This window comes from Emys orbicularis, chromosome 3 (genome assembly GCF_028017835.1).
Source record: "Emys orbicularis isolate rEmyOrb1 chromosome 3, rEmyOrb1.hap1, whole genome shotgun sequence".
Taxonomy (NCBI): domain Eukaryota; kingdom Metazoa; phylum Chordata; order Testudines; family Emydidae; genus Emys; species Emys orbicularis.
Window position 1 is genome coordinate 164,447,032 of NC_088685.1, and position 7,055 is coordinate 164,454,086.

A 7,055-nucleotide genomic window follows, 5' to 3' on the forward strand; every position below is an offset into this window, starting at 1 on the left:
GTCCATACATCAGCAACTACTAAACAACTTCTTAGCAGAACTAGCCAATCATCAAAGGAAAGCTAATAAACCAGATCAATGCAACTTATCTGGCATCTTTGGTATTGGAACAACAGAGGAGGCTGCAGATGTGGGTGAAACTGGTCCTACTACTAGTTAGGAAGTACAATTTCTTCCCCTGCTCCAGGTACCTACTGACGTAACCTGCCCAATAGCAATACTGAAGTACCAAATCACCTTATCAGTTAGGCGTATGCACGTGGCATTCTTTATCTTCTCAGAGTGTTAAGAATGTTCTGTATGTTTTCAATTTAGTGCAAATGCAATAACAATACTCATTTTAATTTATTCAAAGAGAAATATTCCCTACTACTATAATTATTTGAAATGCAAAGTCAAAAAAGGGACAAGTCTTAGATGGACAAAAGTTAGAATACAAATTAGAACATTGAGTAGTTTATCGAGTGTGCAGTCACAATTTTCAGACCAAATATGTGGTTGGTAAGTGTCTTTTTTTTTTTTTTTTTTTTTTTTAAAGTGAAGTACCCAACTCTTTCCTCAATTTACTCTATTCAGAGATCAACCAGTGAGTCTCACCTCAAATATTAGGCCATAGCCCCTGAAGGTACTAATATCAAGCAGGGGAGAGATTGTGCACATGAAAGACCACAGTCCTGGGTCCCTCAGATGCCCAGTGGAATCCGCAGACAGACATTCTCAAGAGCATGATTGGCACTGAGAGGGAATACGTGAAATCAGAATATACCCTAGAGGCTATTGTGAGCTACTTACACCAAAAATGGCATGAATAGTCTCAAGATGAGTACTGAAAGATAGGGACTTTGCACAGCAACTGTAGGCTAACGGTCATCTTGAATTTATGTTCCATAAGTTTCTCATCCTATTCTCTCAATGCCAAAAACACCTCATGTTGGCATTTCGCCCCAGCAATGCAAATCATTAGGGACAGAGTAGAAATGCAAGGAATAAGCATTAGCAGGATCTATGTTAACTCTTCAGCTTCAGAGACTTTAGATTCCTTCTATCCCCATGTTTGGTATCACCACAAATATCCTCCAGCCTAGAGGGGCAGAATAAGTCTTCCTCCAGATCCCCCCTGAGCCGCATTAAGATAGGTCAGGAGTAGCAGGTAATAATGTTAAAAGCATATGAACCTCTGCTCTCTCCCCTGCTCCCAACTCAGAATTGAAAAGGGAAAACAAGACAAGAAAATTTGGGTAGTAACGGAACTGGGTCTTTGTGATCTTGCAAGAAGGCTCTAGATAGGACCACATCAAGAGCAGAGACTCCATTTGGACGCAGACCAGGACCTGGCTGAGATTACATCTTCAAAGCACCTAGCTAGAATGGTTCCCAATAACCTATTACGTAAAGCAGAGGCAGGCAAACTTTTTGGCCTGAGGGCCGCATTGGGTTTCAGAAATTGTATGGAGGGCTGGTTAGGAGAGGCTGTGCCTCCCCAAACAGCCAGGCGTGGCCCGGCCTCCGACCCCTATCCGACCCCCCCCCCGCTTCTTGCCCCCTGAAAGCCCCCCCGGACTCCTGCCCCATCCAACCCCCCCGTTCCCTGACGGCACCACGGGACCCCTGCCCCATCCAACCACCCCTTTTCCCTGTCCCCTGACTGCCCCCCGCCAGCCCATCCAACCCCCCCTCTCCTTCCTGACTGCCCCCTCCGGGACCCTGCCCCCATTCAACCCCTGTGGTCCCCGCCCTCTGACCACCCCGACCCCTATCCACAGGGCTGACGAGAGGGGGGGGAAGCCAGTACAAATTACCGGGGCCCGGCGGTCCGGAAGGGGGCCCGGCTTCCCCCCCCCCCCGTCACCTTACCTGCACCCGGCGGTCCAGAAGGGGGCCCGGTTCCCCCTCCCCCCCCCATCAGCCCTGTTTAGCCGGTCCGCCCTTGCTGGGGGGCCCAACATTTTTTTCTCACCGGGGCCCGAACCCACTCTCGGCGGCCCTGCCTATCCACACTCCCACCCCTGACCACAACCCCGAACTCCTCTGCCCTCTCTCCAACACCCCCTGCTCCCTGCCCCCTTACCGCGCTACCTGGAGCACCAGGACAGGCAGCCACGCCACCACGTAGCACAGAGCACCGGGTCAGGCCGGGCTCTGCAGCTGCGCTGCCCGGCAAGAGCTCGCAGCCCTGGCGCCCAGAGCATTGCACCAGCGGCGGAGCGAGCTGAGGCTACAGGGGAGGGGGAACAGTAGGGGAGGGGCCGGGGGCTCGCCTCCCGGGGCAGGAGCTCAGGGGCCGGGCAGGAGGGTCCCGCGGGCTGGATGTGGCCCGCGGGCAGTAGTTTGCCCACCTCTGGTGTAAAGGATCAGAACAGTCCATGTCATAGACATTACTGCCATGATTAATAAAAGGCAACCTGGAACCTTGTCTGCTTCTGAGGGTACGTCTATACTTACCTCCGGGTTTGGCAGTAAGCAATCGATCTTCTGGGATCGATTTATCGCGTCTTGTCTTGACACGATAAATCGATCCCGTAAGTGCTCGCCATCGACGCCGGTACTCCTGCTCCACGAGAGGAGTACGCGGAGTCGACGGGGGAGCCTGCCTGCCGCGTGTGGACCCGCGGTAAGTACCTTGTAGTTCGAACTAAGGTACTTCGACTTCAGCTACGTTATTCACGTAGTTGCGTATCTTAGTTCGAACTGGGGGGTTAGTGTGGACCAGCCCTTAGAGACAATTAGGTATCAGTATGTAAGAACCTGAGAGCCTAATCAGGAACTTTAACATCCTAGTCCAAATGCTAAGTTAAAGCCTTACAACTTTTCTGCTTTTGCCACTGCTGGCACCAGAAGTGGGGGAAAAAATCAAGTGTGGAATTTGGAAAGCATGCAATGTACATTTATGCCTGTTAAGAAATGAAGCAGCATATCAAGAATTGCATTAACAGTTTATTTTATACATACAGTGGACAATACATTTTAATTTTAATGTTTTCCCATGAAATCTCACTAGTATCAGACTGCAGCAATCAGTACAACAGAAACAAAAATAAAGGAGTATTTACAAGCACATTGTACAGTACTGAAAATGAATGACTAGAGTTTCTAAAGTGCAAAGTTGGCTATACAATACTGTACATAAACAAGTGTCTGCTTTCTTTCTTAGATTATGCACAGGTATTGTATTGTCATGGTATATCAGCCAATTAGTCATACTAAATACATAAATGGACCAAATCCTGCACTTGGATGCACATACAAGACTCCAATAGAAGCCCATGAGAGATGGGCATGCACATTCAAGGACCTGATTTAGTCCTTTGGATGTGAAGAGTGTTACGTGCTAAATCATTACATTTCATATTAACCTAGTAACGTGGACCATGGAGTGAGACACACATCATAAGTGTATTAATTGCATTTAGAATTATTTTTCTATAAAGGACATGTTTTGCTTTAATTATTAAGCTATTATGAGCCCTCGTGTTAAATATTTTAAAAGGACAAAAACACCAAGAGCTAGTTCAGCTAGTACTCTAGTGTCTGCCTTCTTTGTGGCTGCAAATTTTGCCTCCACTGTGAAGTGCAAGCACACGTATCAAGTCAGATATCAGACGTTTACATCAACTTTTTTTTCTGGGTGTAATTAAATGTAAAATTGCACCCACAGACGGAGGCCATCACTAAACCATGTCCTCACTGTAAGAAGGGAGAGGCCTACTAATGCTGATGTTAATAAATATTAAAAAGTCACCTTATGAAATACATTATCTTTTAAAAAATTACTAAAGGAAACCTTAGCAGAAGGAAATTTATTATATACACATATATGTGCAGATCGACTGAAGCCCCCCAATTAGGCTTTCTAAATGCTTAAGCAAATGGAATAGTTAACTCAAAGAATGGAGTGTCTGTATTTAAATACCTTAACAAAATCGCCCGCTTCATAAGAACTCAAAAGGGAATCACCCGTTACAGAATAGCATCCTCTACTTATTTTCAGACTAAAATGTCTATATTCCTTGCCAAGGTAGGCGAGCTAATATCTTTTATTGGACCAACTTCCGTTGGTGAGAGAGACAAGCTTTCAAGCTACACAGAGCTCTTCAGGCTGGTAAAGGTACTAAGAGCGTCACAGTATTTAGCTATGACACTCTTACTTTCTGAAGAAGAGCTCTGTGTAAGCTCAAAAGCTTTGTCTCTCTCACCAATGGAAGTTGGTCCAATAAACGATATTACCTCACCCACCTTGTCTCATTATCCCGGGACCGACATGGCTATAACAATATTCCTTGCCCACAAGCAAGACTAATTGTATTTTAAAGCCTATGGTATGTAGTGAGTAAACAAAAGTAAATCCTGAGAAGCAACAAAGTTTAAGAGCACAAACTCATTCTTTTAATCAGTTTTTAAAGCAACTATCTTGTGGTTACTGAAAACAGCTACAGCCTGGGACCAGCACAAGGTTACAACCTGGCTTACGTAATGCCATTATTTAACACTTGAGTTGTACACAGCCAGCAAACATTTACAGTGAATTTAAATCAAACAAGCCACTTAGTTCCAGAAAGTAGGGGATAATACAATGCCAGGGTCCAAATGCCAGTAAATATGCAAGTTCATAAAATAAGCTTTTGGAAGGTTTTTTGGGGAAGATCTGGTCAATGGTTACACAAAAACTAGAGATTTGGATTTTAGGAAGAAACTTATATGCTACAGTATACACAGGTCAAATGCACCAATGCAGGTGCATGAACACACATGTGCAAGAAAATAAAAACAGTTAGGCGAATCTGTGCAATAGTCAGCAGCAGGGATTAAGAGAAAACTGTGTTTTATTAAATCTTAACTTTAATTAGAGGAGATAAAATTGTCAGTCAGTAGAAAAATGCCTCCGTACAGGTTATTAAGAATAAAAGAGTAAGAGTACATACTGCAAATTTAGGACTGGGAGCATGGAGCTACATCAGCTTCTTATCCTTTAGTAAAATGAAAGCCACGTAACTGCAAGGATAGAATATACTTTAAAAGAACAGGATTTTGTGGCAACAATACATACTTCCTACCTCCATTCTCCACCTTCAACTCCTTCACCACTACCAGTGTGGGAAATCCTAAAATGGCCCCTATAATTATTCAGGAGGCCAGAAGTTTCTCATCAGTAAATCAACACTTGGTGAAACCTTGGCCAAATCAACACTTGGTGAAACCTTGGCCAAACATACTCAGTTCCCTTCCTTCAAAACGTGGGATGCAACAAGAAAAAAGTGGAGAAGTTGTGAGAGAGAAATATCTATCCAGGTACTTACAGCCCTGCCCCCCACCCCAAAACATCTAAACACCTCAAATAGTTAAAAACATAAATGATCTTGTCCTTTACAACCTGTAAGAGAAATAGTTTGATTAGTTTATAGGGACGTGTGTATAGAACTGATTAGGAGAAAGGTAAATTGAAGAAACGAGTTTTGCATCTGATCTGTCCATAGTGGTTAGCACCACAATCATTCCTATCTCTTGTGGCAATGAGTTGCCTGGTCCAGTCCAGTTTCTGTGAAAGTTCGGTTTCCCAACTTCATAAATTGCCTCTTATTGGCCAACAGCTTCTTTGTTCCAGCTGTTGTGGAAAGTCACGATCTGCCAGGTAGCTACATCCAGTCTCACAGAAGATTCTGAATATCAAGACAGAGTCATTGAACCGGTCTCTGTACTGAATGGAGACAGCAGAGCACTGGAGCATACTTTCCTTGTAACCTGCGATGCTAACCACATGGGTTGCTGTGCTTATTATCAGCTGATGCTTTTTCAAGGTGTGTAGCTTTATTCTTAGGTGTAATGACTTGCAAAGCTCAAGCCTAGAAGACATACATACAACACGTGGATCACTGTGACTAGTTGTTTGCCAGACAATCTTCTGACCAGTTACAAATGAAAATAGATGTTTTTGTTGTCACAGTTCTATTGAACTCATTACTGCTGAATGCCCATAGGACACCAAGGCTGCAAACTAACTTGTCTGAGAGTGTAAGTCCTCAATAGTGGGGAAAGTTATAGAAACACCAAGTTCTTCAGAGCACTTCCCTCTTCCAATCAGCCTCAGTCTTGCCTGGGGTCATTTTTTCCACAGCTGCTCTTTATCAAGGTGCTGTTTTCAGCTAGCAATTAAGGAAGCTGGGAGAAGATGCCATTTATGTTTGAGGTAAAGGAGACCTAGAGCTGGGTCTCCTTTGTGCTGAAACGCCAGCAATACTCATTGTCTTAGTTATATGATGCCATTGACAGAGCAGGTATTACCCAACTGAAAATACAGCACATTAATTACAGCTAAATGCATTCATCTGAGTTCTACGAAGCCACTGAATTTTAAGTACCCATAATTCACTCATTCTGGACCCTGCACAGTATTAAACTCTGAAAAAGTCTGGAAGTCTGATACCATGATATATTCATTTTAAGATCTTTTCCACTTACTTGCTTACTCACACTCCCATGCCACCACCAGACTCCCAGTTTGAGATTAAAAGGCTTCAAAGTAAGCAGATGGATAAAATAAAAAAAGCTACAGAGGAAGCAGGTTACTATGAATTTGGGTATAGGGAAACCTGATTTAAAGTGAAGTAGAATGGAGTGTCCAGTTGTTTCAACTGAGTATAAACTGCATTCTGATTATGGAGAAATTCTGCTTCTGAAGAAGTATAGTGAATTGACTTCACTATAGAAGTTTCCACATGGATAAAGCCCAGCTGAGAATTACTTTTCTCATTTATCAGAAACAGAATGGGAATGAGACAGGGTTTTAAGCCTTTGTGACAAACATGACTAAAAGATTGCTTCTGGCAAATTTCCATTTGTATCTTTTTTGTTCTGGGCACTTAACACTATAAGTAGTATGTAAAGAATTAAAATCTCATGGAAAGAAACCGTATCTTTAACTTTACCACCCTTTCCTATGGTGGGAAATACTAACTTCAGTATGCTATTCTCGGTATAGAAGCTAACCTGAGAACCACCACCTAAACTTAAAACACTTTCTATAAGCATGTGGACATTTGAGCTCATTCTGAGGTCCCAAC